At 41.7% G+C, this 13668-nt stretch overlaps 1 long non-coding RNA gene across 1 annotated transcript in view; it reads right to left on the bottom strand.

Annotated features, from left to right (window-relative positions):
* Positions 1-1338, bottom strand: part of LOC148219885 (uncharacterized) — a 33851-nt gene extending 32513 nt beyond the window's left edge. The window contains exon 1 of the long non-coding RNA XR_015799355.1: positions 1198-1338. This is a non-coding gene — a long non-coding RNA (uncharacterized LOC148219885). The remainder of the gene's footprint in view (positions 1-1197) is intronic.
* Positions 1339-13668: the final 12330 nt, after the last annotated feature.

Genomic DNA, 13668 nt, shown 5'->3' on the forward strand with positions numbered 1-13668 from the left:
TGACTCTCTCCATGTCTCCAGTGGCAAGAAGCTACCTACAGATTAACATCCTCTGCTTCTCCAAAGTCCTTCACCCTGCTGTAGCCCTGCTCTTCACTGAAGGATAACCTCTATGCCATGGCTTACAGTGCAATTGCCTAAAAACCTTTCTGGGTTTGAGCCAAGTATATTGCAGACCAAACTGCTTTTACCCCAGCCAGCATGGGAAATTCTCAACCTGATTGTGCTGCAGTTTGAACATTTTGTAGTTAAATCAACGTGGAACACCATGTAAACAAAAGCCAGGAGAGCCCTGGGTACAGCTCACATATCTGAGCCTGGGTGGGTTCAGCATTTGGCAGAATTTTAGCTGTGGTGTGTCAGGTACTTTAATTGTATGTGGGCAAGCACTGATGTAATCCAGAACAAGGAGATTATGTGCAGAGCAAACAGTTATTATTTTACCAGTATATGCTCAACTGACCTCTATAAATACAGTAACAAACTTTAAGGCACTATTTCTCAACTTTGTTTACAGTGGATTTTTTTTTTTTAGTCATATCCAATTAATTAAACAGAAAATATAACATTTAACTCAAGCTGAACTACCAACTACAGCCTCTGTGGGAAAATACTTCAGAACAGACACAGTGGTTCATACAGAAGCCACTTCCTTCTGTAATCAGAAAACATTTTGGCCAGCAAGGACTTAGGTCCACACAGCACACCCTGCAATCCTCATACTTGCTGGAGTCCCCATGGGTTTGCCTGAGAGACCACAGCATAATTCCCTCCTGGGGTAAGAGGGAGGACACACCTTCATCCTGCCCAGGTACAGGCTTGGGGTGCAGCTGGGTCACATCTCCAGGAATATAGGCACACATTGCCCCAGCATAGGCCTAAAAGGAACAGGAATGGAGGAAAAGGAGAGATCCAGGAAAAGGATAGAAAAAGCCAGGGAGAGAGAGAGATAGCAAATAAACATACAGTGTGCAGACACAGAGTCCAAACTGAACAAGATCTGTTCACATGTCTTTTTTGGGTTGAAACCACAGCTGACCTCAGGAAAAAGCCAGTCTTGAGAGAAACAAACTATTTTAAACTGCCCTCGTGCTCCTGTCCTTTCACAGTGAGTCATGATGTTTTGTCTGCTGCCAGCTTCAAGGCTCAATTCCCTGCTAGGACTTTGTTTGAAAATGTTTGGTGGCCCATACATACCTGCTGACAGTGTGTCCTCCTTGGATTCTAGAGAAATTGGAGGTTGGGAGAGATTGGAGTATCCCAAACAACTGGAAAAAAGTCCTGAAAGAGGAAAAAATGAAACTGAAATCACAGGGCTGCTAGGAAGTGCAAAGTGCAATGTCAGCACTGTGTTTGTCTACTGGGCCAAGCAAAGGTAGGGGAAGCAAATAATTGAGTCACAGTGGGAGTTTTTACTGAAACTGTGAATAGTGTAGTTGAGCTGGACCCTAAAAAGGAGCCAGCTTTTTAAAAAACAGTACCACCCAGAGAAAAACAAAGACCAGACGTTAACTCTAGAACTCTTTTCATGGTGTGTATCTGGGTAGAGGACAATTTGAAGTCAGCTTTCATATCACCCCTTACACTATAAAGTATTTTTCAGTTAAGTCCTGAATGGGGCAGCATCAGTCACATGGTTAGTTCCAGTCAGAGCATTTGTTCTGAAATAATCTCCTGTAGAAATGGTGGTGCATAAAGAGCTGAAGAATGGGTGTACCAAAAAGGAAGAAAATAAATGTCCTGACTCTTATGGTACAGCTGCCTTTGCATGCAGTCAGTCCCCATCACTGGTTATACAGTTGCCACTGTTAAATCATCTTCTAAATTCTGTCAGTTTTTGTTGCTGTACAAATCTGATCTCATCCTGGTCCCCTGCCAGCACCAAAGAGCTGCTCTATTTACCCTCTGCTGATGCAATATCTAAATTCAAAAAGTTTACAGTAAGACATTTAAGATGGAGAGAGAATAAAAACCAGTGCTAGTATAGCAACTTATGCCTGAAACAGAGTTTAAGGTAGTTTGCCAGCTTAAGGAAAAATCAAAATCCCTTTGGATGGTTTAATCAACTTATGGAAAGGTCTAAGGTGTGCCAGGCTAGGATCAGAGAGCATGCAACAAGCCCTTCCCTAACCATCAACCTGAAACATTAGTCTTGCTACTCACAGGCCCATCGTCTCAAACAGCCTGGAGGCACAAGGAAAGGCTTTTGAGCTGTATGTAAACACAGAATAAATGCAGGCTCTGGAACACTGCTTTTACATGTGTTTAGTTAGATTGGGTAGATAAATGTGCAGTTGCATCCTGGGGAGGGAGCCCTGCACAGCAGGGACAGAACATCAGAGAAGTCATAATGGGTCTAATGCCTTTATTAAATCCCTAATTTTTCCATTATGATTTAGTTTTCAGAATACTTGTGTAAGTATCTTTCTTTGAAGACTATGACCAAGAACTCAGTATGATGTCACCCTGTGACCATTTCTTTCAAAAACATTCTCTGAGTAGTAAGTGGGTGTCTTTTTTTTCTTTTTTTGCCTCTTGGTTTGAGGTTTGAGATTGCTGTCAGGGTTGCTTAGTTCCAGCCATATATTTTTCTTTGGGACTTGGCACATTGGAAATACATCACACTTCAGGATAAACACAACAAATGAAATAACATAACTGGTTTTATTTGTGTGTTTTAAGTAAGAGCTGAGCAGCAGGGCATCTGGCTGCTCTGTTTGCCCAGTTTTAGCTCTACTTCATAAATTCAGATAAAATCATGGAGACGAAGCAAAGCATGCCTTGAGACCTGGGCGTGCTCAGCTGGGGGAGCCCAGGATCCACTGCCACAGTGGCAGAGGCCTTTTTGGGTCACAGCAAGGCAGTGCCAAGACTCAGAGATATCCATGGAACAAGGATGTCCAAGGACCCAGGAGAGGCTCCGTGCAGTTTATTAGAAATATTTATTATTTATTAACGACTGGAAGTCGTTAGAGCAAGAGCAGGGAAAAAGGGGATGTGCACTGTAATGTCACCATGCATGGAAGAAGGGGAGTAATGGTCGGGATACTTGTTTTCAGCTGCTCACGCTAGTTTTAAAAACCCGTTATTTTAATATACAGTCTTTAGTGCTTTTGGAGACAAGACAAGTGCTTTTTGTCTCTATATTGGTAGTGTTACTATAATTATATTTGCACATTGCGTTTGTAATAACAATGTAACGTTCTGAATATTCTAATGGATTTAAATTAACTTGTAATACTTGGAAGCACGAGAGAAATCCCATTTTGAGGTTCCTGTGCTTCCGAGAGCTGGAAAGAAGATCACGGTGAGGGATGAACAATGTTCCAATGTGCCTATCCCTGCCCCAAACTGGATCCAGCGTGCATTCTTCAGACCATTTGATTAACTTTCACTTTGCCCAGACCCTTAGTTCCCGAATCATACAGGCTGTAATTCTGCTGCCCTTCCCACCCCAGAAGCAAGGCTGCACCACTCAGCTCTTTCCCCACAAGCCTTCTTCCAAACTCTGCCCAGTTAAGTCTGTCCCAAATCCTAGCCTGGCCGTACCTTTTGGGTTCCCCCACTGCTGCCTACCAAGGCACATACCAGCATCTTGTTATAAGTCATTGACCTTTTTACTTGTTTGGACTCTTTTTAAATGTGTAGGAATATGATGAATGATTAACTTCCTTCTGATGTTATCTTACTCCACACAGGACTAGTATATTATCAGATTTTTCTCTTCTCCTCCCTAACAAGGAAGAAAAAGGGAAGGGAAGGGAAGGGAAGGGAAGGGAAGGGAAGGGAAGGGAAGGGAAGGGAAGGGAAGGGAAGGGAAGGGAAGGGAAGGGAAGGGAAGGGAAGGGAAGGGAAGGGAAGGGAAGGGAAGGGAAGGGAAGGGAAGGGAAGGGAAGGGAAGGGAAGGGAAGGGAAGGGAAGGGAAGGGAAGGGAAAATACTTTCAAAATATTTTCAAAACCCTTGGCTCATTTGCAAAATAGTGAAAAATCCTCATCTCTTTTCTGAGAAAATTGGCTTAGCAAAGTAAAGGTCAAAAATTCAGCAGAAATCATGTTTTACACTGAAAGAAAAGGTATAAAATGCTCACATGAGAAACTTTTCAAGTCTGCCTTGTTACCCAAGCTTTCCAGTGATTTTGTTTGATTTTTGTTGTTGTTCGTAAATCTGTGAAAGACATTTATTATTTGGTATAAAATCCCTCTGAAATTCCTCTGCTTCCTCTGCAGATTGGTGGCTGCACAAAAATGTGCCAGTGCTCTTCATCATCCATAAATCAAGTGCATTAGCCACAGCTGTTCATGACACTCCAGCCCTCCACCAGCGCCCCTGGTGTTACTCCCAGTGACACATACCAGTTTTACCCTTGGTCTAATCCCCCGGTTCACCCCTTCATTACTCCTTCTGCAAATGTGCTGAAGCAGAGCAGAGCCAGACACCATGCAGGCACAGCAGAGTTGTTATGCTGTTCCCCGGGCTGTTTCTCACTGATGCAACCACCAACCCGCTCTTCAGAAATATACAAATCACAGTCTTTCCCAACCCTTCATTCAAGGTAGAAATATATTAGCACACGCTGGCTGGGTGTTGTTCCCAGGAAAACAAAAGGCCCCAGGGATCTTCTTTCTCATCTCCCTCTAGTGTGTCAGCAGACTGTAGAGATGAAGTCAGTAATAGTTTTTTTATATTCTTTGCCCCAAAAACCTCAGCGCAGCTGAACTTTGCTCTGTCTTAAAATGCTTTTTCTCTCCTTGGGGTTTTTAACACACTAAGTCTTTCAGTTTTACAGCAAACCTTGCCTGGACTCCTAACAGTGCTCCTTCAATGAACTCCTTGGCTCAGCTGGAGTCAATGACCTAAGTCCTCTGGCCTGCAGGAAAGGCAGGATTTCAACTCTCATTCTTGCAAACTTTCTTCATTTTCACTGTATCCCTTCATCTTTATTTTTCATGTCCTCTTGCTACTTCCTAAACTTCCTTCGTTACTTTATAGAAATTTGCCTCAAATTTTCTATTTCCTTGGCATTTGTTGCTCTTCAGATGATCCAGTTAAAAATTTTGTATATGTGCTTATTGTGGGTGTCTGTGTCCTGTATCAAATGAAATCATCAGAGCCTTTTTACTGGCTGGGTACAGCTAATGCAAAGTTTCACTGCAAATGTATGTGTTTGCTCAGCTCCCTGAACCAGCTGATCGTTCATTTTTGACACCAGGAGGTGCCTTTGCTCATACCCTTGCTTGAGTGTTGACTTGGGATTTAGGCCATCTGAGGATAGAATACGGAGTAATGGGCACCAACTGAAAGTGGGGATATTTAGGCTAAATATAGGAATGAATTCTTCACTGTGAGGTTAGTGAGACACTGGAATGGGTTGCCCAGAGAAGTTGTGGATGCCCCATCCCTTGCAGTGACAAGGCCAGGTTGGACTGGGAGTTGAGCAATGTGGTCTAATGGGAAGCATGGGTCCCCCATAGGAGGAGGAGATGGAGCTAGATGATCTTTAAGGTCCCTTCCAATTCCTTATATTCTATGATTTTATGTTTTCTAAGATACTATTGCTTATGGATGCAAACAATTCAGGGAATTTTCCTTCTGAATGAAAACTTCTGAATGAACTTCTGATAGCTGGACCCACTCACATTTTTGGTACTTGCTGGCCAAGTGATGCAACAGGCACAGTCTCACAGAGTGACCTTTCTCTTTGCTGGAATGAGGCCTATGCCTCCTCTTCTTCATGGCCCTTTAATTGGAGATGATTAAGACACCATGATTTTGAGAGGACTGTTTGATGTGTGGATTGTTTTGACAGGCTGTCCACAGGATGACAGTGATGTGTCCTTAGTGATTGCTCCTTAGATTGAACGTATTCAAAGCAGGAGCTTGCAGCTGTGCTCCGGAATGCAAACAAGTAAAAACGGAAGAGAAATACTGCCAGCCTGAATGGTCTCCTGCTGTCTCCTCTGAAAGGGCAGAGGTACAATACAGAAAGAAAGATTGATTCAATCAGTCCGCTGGCTGCTGGGCTGGGCTGTAAGCAGTTGCTTCTCTAGATGTAGAAAAGATGTTAATGGCTATCTCCATTTAGAATGTACTTGTTATCTTGAAAACTGCCAAGGTGGGAAGCACGGCTCTTCCTGTTTTTCCTACACGCATTTACACCATAATGAGGTTCTAAACTTTCTTTGAAATGCCGCTAAAAAGTTTCTCTGTGTTGAATCTGTGCTCTGTGTCTTTGAAGATTCAAAATCACCATTCCTTTGGATAAGGAGTTTGCTAACACTGGTAGTCTTTGAAACTTGAGCCTTCAGATTGTTGACTCATACAGCAGTCAGCTTAAAAGAAATGGCAGTTCTGTAAACTGTGGGTTTTAGTTACAAAAATATCCCCTCCCTCCCTGCAGGGATCAGGAAGAAGGTTTCTCACTACCCTTCCGCACCAATATTCATGTTCATCAGAAGTGCTCTCCGTTTAATTCACTTCATACCTGCTGTTTTTGCAGTCTTGATGCTGTTAACATTTCTTCCAGCCTTTCTAAATGCAATGGTAGAAAGCACTGGTTTTCTTTGGGGCATGGGATGTAATAACCAGAGCTGAGCTACTATCTGAAAGCATAGTCAGGAAATGGAATTTGTGGATGTAGTTATAACAACATTATTTTGATTCCAGCCTCTCAGTATCAAATAACATCTTGAAAAACCAGGAGCTGGGTAATGGATCTTTTGGAAGATATATGCCATGACTGTCATACATTCTTAAGACACATTGTCCTAAAAATATCTCAGGTCTAGATGATTTTATCCCAAACAGGTGGATAAATGTACATGCATACAAAAAGGAATAATAGCAAATCCAATTTTAATTTTCCTTTGAGAATAAATATTATCAGTTATAAACCAGTCAATGGCAATTAGCAATTCATTAAAATTTAATCTCCCTGAGTAGATGGTAAGATACTAGATGTGAATTAGGATAACCATGTCTAGACTAAGAAGTATAATCTTCATTACTCCTTCCCTGTCAGGTGTGTTTGACAGCTCATATCAGATTTTGTAACATCAGTTTGGCCGTTTTTAAGCTTCCCCTCTGCTTCCAAATTGAAACTGGCAAAGACTGGATGTGAACAAATATTCCAGCAGTGTTATGAATTGTAATGCCAGTGGTTCTTGAACAATAGCGTTCCCTGCAGAAGAGCTAACACAATTGTTTGGTGTCTCTCAAGTCCCATTTAACTTGTCTTTTGGGAGTGGTCCTTGTGGTCAGCCACCTCCCTACTCCTGTCCAAGCCCTGCTTTGGAGAGAGCAGGCTGGAGGAGCCTGAGCAGAGCTGTGAGCCAGCAGCTAATCATCACAGTCAGTCATGCCAGCAGCCCCAGACTGACGCCTGGCCCTCTTGCATTTGGCAGATAGGCGCAGCCTTTGACTCATCTTGTAATAACGTCCAACGGCTTATGTGGTTTGTTTTTGCAGCTCTGATACTTAAAATCAGTTTAATAACACAAAATCTGTATCCTTCCATTCAGACTGACCTCTCCATGAGAACTGGAGCTGTATTTGAAGAATACAGTTCTTGCTGTAGACCAGAGGTTGGTGAGAGGTCACATCTGGAGTGCTGTGTGCACCCTAGGGCTCCTGAGCACAGGAAAGGCATGAACCTACCTACAGAAGGGGGTCCAGCAAAGGGCCATGAAGGTGAAGAAAGCTACAACATGTGATGAACAAGGCAAAGCTGACAGAGCTGGGGCTCTTCAGCCTGGAGAAGACTCCAAAGGGATTTTATGACTGTGGATAAAAATCTGATGGGGGAATCAAGGAGTTGGATTCCTGGCTCTTTTCAGCAAAGCTCAGTGAAAGACAAGAGGCAATAGGTAGGAACTAAAATACATGAATTTCCATTTAAATACAAGAAAATAACTCATTTAGCCTGAAGGGGGTCAAACACTGTAACAAGCTACTGAGACATGTTGTGAATCTCCGTCTTTGGAGGTACTCAAAGCCTGTCTGAACAGGGCCTTGGACAGCCTGTGACCTTGCCTAGAGCAAGGAGCTGGACAGGAAAATTGCCAGAGATGCCTTCTAGACTCAGGTGTTGCTTGCAGAACACATTGTCAAAAAAGTAAATCTACCATATTTTTAACCTATTGGACAGATAAGGATATTGCTGTCTTATATATAAACCTGGCAGATGCCTAAGTGGAAAAACACCCAATTTAGTTGTGCTTATGAAAATTTCATATGTACAAAATACAAACACCGAATGTATTTTATTCTTTAAAATTGGTTTTAGCCATAAATTCTGATGGGCTTTCTCTCTCTCTCTTTCTCTCAGTCCTTGTGCCAGAACTGCTCACTGTGACCACCATTTTCAACCTCAGAAGAAGCCACATCTCCCCTGCAGTGACAGGTGGTGCCAACCACCCTATGGGACTTCCTTGCCTCAGCTCGACCTCTGCTTCCATGGCCAGCAGCAAAAAGTCCAGCCCAAAAGTGAAAGGGGCAACTTCTGCAATGGGCAGTCCTTGTATCTTGAAATACCAGCAAGTTTTACTGCTCCTACTCTTAGCCAAATTTTCTCCAGTAAAATATCCAGAAGATTTTGAAGGCTTTAACATGTGAGCACATGTTTTAATAAATTAATAGGTGGGGGACTGAAGCTGACTTGAGGCTGTCCCTCAGGTCATAACTGAAGGTCATAAACTGAAGAACTGCTGTGGTTATTATGTACACAGGGATGATTGACACAAAAGAACAGGAGCTGCCAGGTCCAGAGAGATGGTCACAATTAATATCATAAATGATATTCAGGAAAAAAAAACAAGCTGTAGGAACTAGGAAGGCTAGTCCTGACACTAAAAGCAATGTAGTTTTGTGTACGAAAAGGGCAGGGATAGAAAATATTTTAAATTAAAATCATGTGCTTTTTCTGTGTTTTCCCTAAGGGTGGTGAAGTATTTTCATAAATCTATGACTAATTTTTTAGTTCTAGATCTCAAGCCAACTCTGCAATTACTTAAAACTTTTAGTATTTTTAGAAAGATTACTATATGGATGTTTTCAGCCAAACTGGTCACACGCATGAACTCTTATTTTTTGTTTAACATCTATTATTCATGAAAATTTAGTAAGTATGGTGGAGGAGGCAAACAAGGAGTTAATAGTTCCTTCAATTACCCAGAACTAGAAGAGAAAATAAAAATTGCTTTTACAAAAAAATGCCTATCTTTAGATTTCTAAAGATAGCCAAGTCTATCTTTAGATTTCTTCTGTAAAAACATGAAAGATGGGAGGGTTTTTCTGTAATTAACTGGTGAAGAGGGTAATGAGGCTAAAAGGGAAGTGACATAGCATTCTGGTATTGCCTGGCTGAATGTGAATCGACTGAGTATGCCAGTTCTTTACTTAATTATGAACTAGTAATGTGAATTTGATATTGCTTATGTTGCATTTTAGATCAATCTTTTAATTTTTTTTGTAAGATCATTTTTACAAATGATAGAGTTCTTATAGTTGATAATGTATTCTAATTTTCATATTTTTTCACGTCTTTCTTACTTCTTCAACTCCAAATAGTCTTTTGGAGCCTTCTCATATTCATATTGAAGTAACTCAGTTGTGTTGAATCTTGAAAAGTTTTATAGAATATTGTAATAAATGAAAGTCTTGTCAGATGTAGGCAAATATATTCCATAACTCTAAGAATTGTTATGGTGTGTAATAAATAACTGAGTAAATAGCACAGTTCTCACTCTGAAGTCATATTACTGGACAAAGCAGTAGCATCTTACAGTAGACTATATCTTGGCAAAGCTACCTTATGGATTTAGTTGTTATATAGCAGAGATTTATTAATTTCAGGCTTCTTAGGTCCCTGCTTTTCATTCTGTTTGGTATTTAATACTATTTCTAGCAAACCTATTTCCAATTAAAAGGAATAGTTACAGGGGAAATTTGCAGTTCAGAATCTTTATAGGTACCTATTTCATTGCTTCCTGTATAAAAAACTATGCTTGAGGGCTGTAAAATTTGAACATCAAACAAATTTTATCTGTATTGTAATAATATATGATCCCTATTTTTGATTGCCTTCACAACTCATATATTTACCATTAGGACATCTTATATTCCTTTGCTAAAATTCTTAGTGGGGAACTTATTGAACAACATGGTAATTCAGAAAACAGAAACAATGTAGTAATATATAAAGTCTTATGTGTTGTTGGCTATGTTGTTACAGTCTTTCTCAAATAGCTTCTGGAGACTATAGATCTTGGGACAATCCTCTCAGCTGTATTTGATTTTCCCTCCAAATCTCCTTAAAACACAAACCATACAGGAGAGTGATGGGACCACTGAAGACCTCTGTCTCCCTCACTCCCACATGATTAAATTGAAAAGATAGCCTTCTCAGCTTGGCTGTCAAGAGAAAGCATTTTGTATCATGAATTCAAGACCCTGCTATTTTTTCGATGTGAATAAACGCCTCATAGCAGGGAAAGGTTTTGCTTGATTATTTGTGATTTTCCTTGTTGACAGTGTTTCCAAAACCACACTGCTATTTTGTTCATGGCCATGTTCCAAGCCTCTTTGTCATAGTCCAGGAGTGCTGAGATGCTCCAGCCTTGTACATGGCTCCACACAAGCCCATAATGAAGAGCTGAAAGTCTTTTTTCTTCCTCTGAAGTTACATGAAGTGAATAGGCCCAAAAGTTGAAAGGGCACAAGGCAGAGTAGGCAATAGATATGATTATGGCCTGCTCAAGCTTGAGCCCATTTTTGTGGGTAGCCAAGGCAGTGGCGACGTGGTGACACATTTTGGCACATGTCCAAAGGACACACACCCCTTCAGCCCCAGGTGCACGGGCTGCCAGCAGGAGATAATGCACATGTCACTGTGACATTGCTGTGCCTAGGTGGAGACAGTGTAGGTTGAGCATATATCATGGTTCTATCTTTGTTTTGGTCCTGTAGACATACAAAATCAGACTGCAAAATAAATTGGCTGGATTATGCATGCCAGCTGTCTAGTACTTGCCAATATTTTGTCATCTTTGGTGCAGAGAGAATTTAAGGAGGTGAGGTAGGATGAGGAAAGTGATGGCTTGATTTTAATCACAGCTGTTTTCTCTCCACTGCCAGGTGTGTTTGGCAAGTTAAATCTAGGGTGTTGAGCTGGCTGTGGTGCTGCAGCTGGGTAATTTGCTCTGCACAGAGCAGTAGGGCTGTGCCAGGAGCTGTGATGGAGAGAAGATGGATTCAGAGGGGCTGGACCAGTAGCAGGGGTAGGAAGTTTAACCAGCAGGATGCAGTAATCCTCAGTGAATCTAGGCTCCAGAAAACAGAACACCTTAATTTACAAGGGAAAAAAAGTTACTAAGTATATTTTTGGAGGTATTAATTGGATCAGACCTTGTGTTGTTACACCCTGGGAACAAATCCCTCCTTTGCCAGCAAGGGATGAGCACCTCAACTCACATAGGGGTCCCTTCCTTTTGCAATTGTCTGATTTACAGTAAGAATTTGACTTATACACTGCTTTGGTGTTAAAAGGTGTTTCTAGCGTTTAAAGCAAACAGAAAATTTTGTGCAACTTACAAAATCCTTAAAAAAGAAAACATTGCATTTGAATAGATTAATAGAAAACAAATGGTTAGTGATTCTTCCTTAACTAAAATGATCAGACTACAGAAGCCTTCTTCTGTGGTAAACTTCATGTTTTCTTGAATATATTTTTTGAATGAGGACTTTCTTAAATTTGATTGGGATTGGTCAGGTTACAAAAGTTCTTTTGCAAGGCATAATGGTGGGACTAGATCTTCTTGTTTCAGGTCAAACATTAGTATAAAATAAGGTTTTTTTGTTTGCCCATTTTTGTGGAAATGGCAATGGATGTGGAGTCTGTGAGAGAGAAATCATGTGGCTTGGGTTACCTTACATTTGGCAAATGCTTTCTTAGTATCTATTAACCCTGAAAGTATATTTTGGATTCATGCTAATCAAATCATGCTAACCCCTCATTATGTAGCTCTGCTGCATTATTTTGTGATCCATAATGTAACTGGCATAATAAAGATGGACATTTTTAAAGTACACCTCTCAAAAACAATTACTAGCAGACTATACCCTCTCTTACTCGTATATTGGCCAGTTCTTATAACTTTTACTTGATGATAAAGCTCATTTTTCCTGGAATCCTCCAAGTTCCTGTGGACCACACAAGCTGTATGTAAGAATATACTAGTCCCAGATGGCCATTTGTTTCTTCTTTCCCCCAGCCAATTCAGCCAGGTTTCCTGATAAAGGGTGCATGAAGTGTCAGTAGGTCCAGCTGGAGACCTCATAACAGCATCAGGGACCTGGCTCTCATGCTTATATTTTGCTTCCAATTACAGTACCAGCAAGAGAGGGACTGTAGGATTCTGGTTTTGGAAGTCAGTGGAAGTGACTGAGTAAGGACTCAGTGGCTACTAAGAAGGACTGCGTGGCTACTTGGTAGAAGACATGCATCAGTTCTCGTCTAAATGTAGCAACTTACTGTGCTGTCCTTACTTTTCATTCACAAAAATGTCCTAGAATTGTAGAGTATGCTGACTTTGAAGGAATCCTCATGGATAATTGAATCCTGGCCCTAGAAAGAACATTCCAAGAGTCACACCATGTGCCTGAGAGCATTGTCCAAACACTTCTTGAGCTCTGCCAGGCTGGTGCTGTGATCACTGCCCTGGGGAGCCTGACCAAGTGCCCAAACACCCTCTGGGTGAAGAATCTTTTCCTGATATCCAACTCAAACCTCTCCTAACACAACTCCAGGCCATTCCCTTGGATCCTGTCACTGGTCACACAGAGATCAGTGCCTGCCCCCCTCTTCCCCTCCCAAGGAAGTTGTAACTGCAGTGAGGTCTCCCCTCAGTCTCCTCCAGGCTGAACAGACCAAGTGACCTCAGCTGCTCCTCCTGTGGCCCCTCAAGGCCCTTCTCAGTCTCTGTTTCCCTCCTTTGGGTGCTCTCTAATACTTTAATAACTTCATTATACTGTGGCAGCCAGAACAGCCCCCAGCACTGGAGGTGAGGCTGTCCCAGAGCAGAGCACAGCAGGACAATCCCCTCCCTTGCCTGGCTGCTGATGCTGTCCCTGATGCCCCCAGGACACGCTTGGCCCTCCTGGCTGCCAGGGCACTGCTGGCTCATGTTCAACTTGCCATGGACCAGAAGCCCAGGGCCCTTTCCATGGCACTGCTCTCCAGCCTCTCATTGCCCAGTCTGTCTGTACATCCAGGGCTGCTCCATCCCAGGGGCAGAATCCAGCACCAGCCCTTGTTGAATTTCACATGGGTGGTAAATGGCCGATTCCTCTACTTGCTGAGATCTCCATGCAAGGCCTCTTTACCTTCCAATTATGTGTCATTGTCAAACTTAGAATTCCTTTGAATCCTGTGTCCAATGTATAACATATTAATATATAATTAATTTGATTTTTAAAATTGCTTCTTTTCAAAGGCAAAATATTCAATAACCTCAAGAATAAGAATGCCAGAACAATTTATTTTATCTCCTACTGAATTCTTTGTTGGAGGGGTAAACTTTTCTAAGTCAAGGCCTGGTTGTCAACCCATGTGCTGCTAAGGAGCAAATCTCTCCACATGAAAAATTAGTTCTGCATTAAATCCTTTACCTCA

This window comes from Sturnus vulgaris, chromosome Z, assembly GCF_052056855.1.
Source record: "Sturnus vulgaris isolate bStuVul1 chromosome Z, bStuVul1.hap1, whole genome shotgun sequence".
Classification (NCBI taxonomy): Eukaryota; Metazoa; Chordata; class Aves; order Passeriformes; family Sturnidae; genus Sturnus; species Sturnus vulgaris.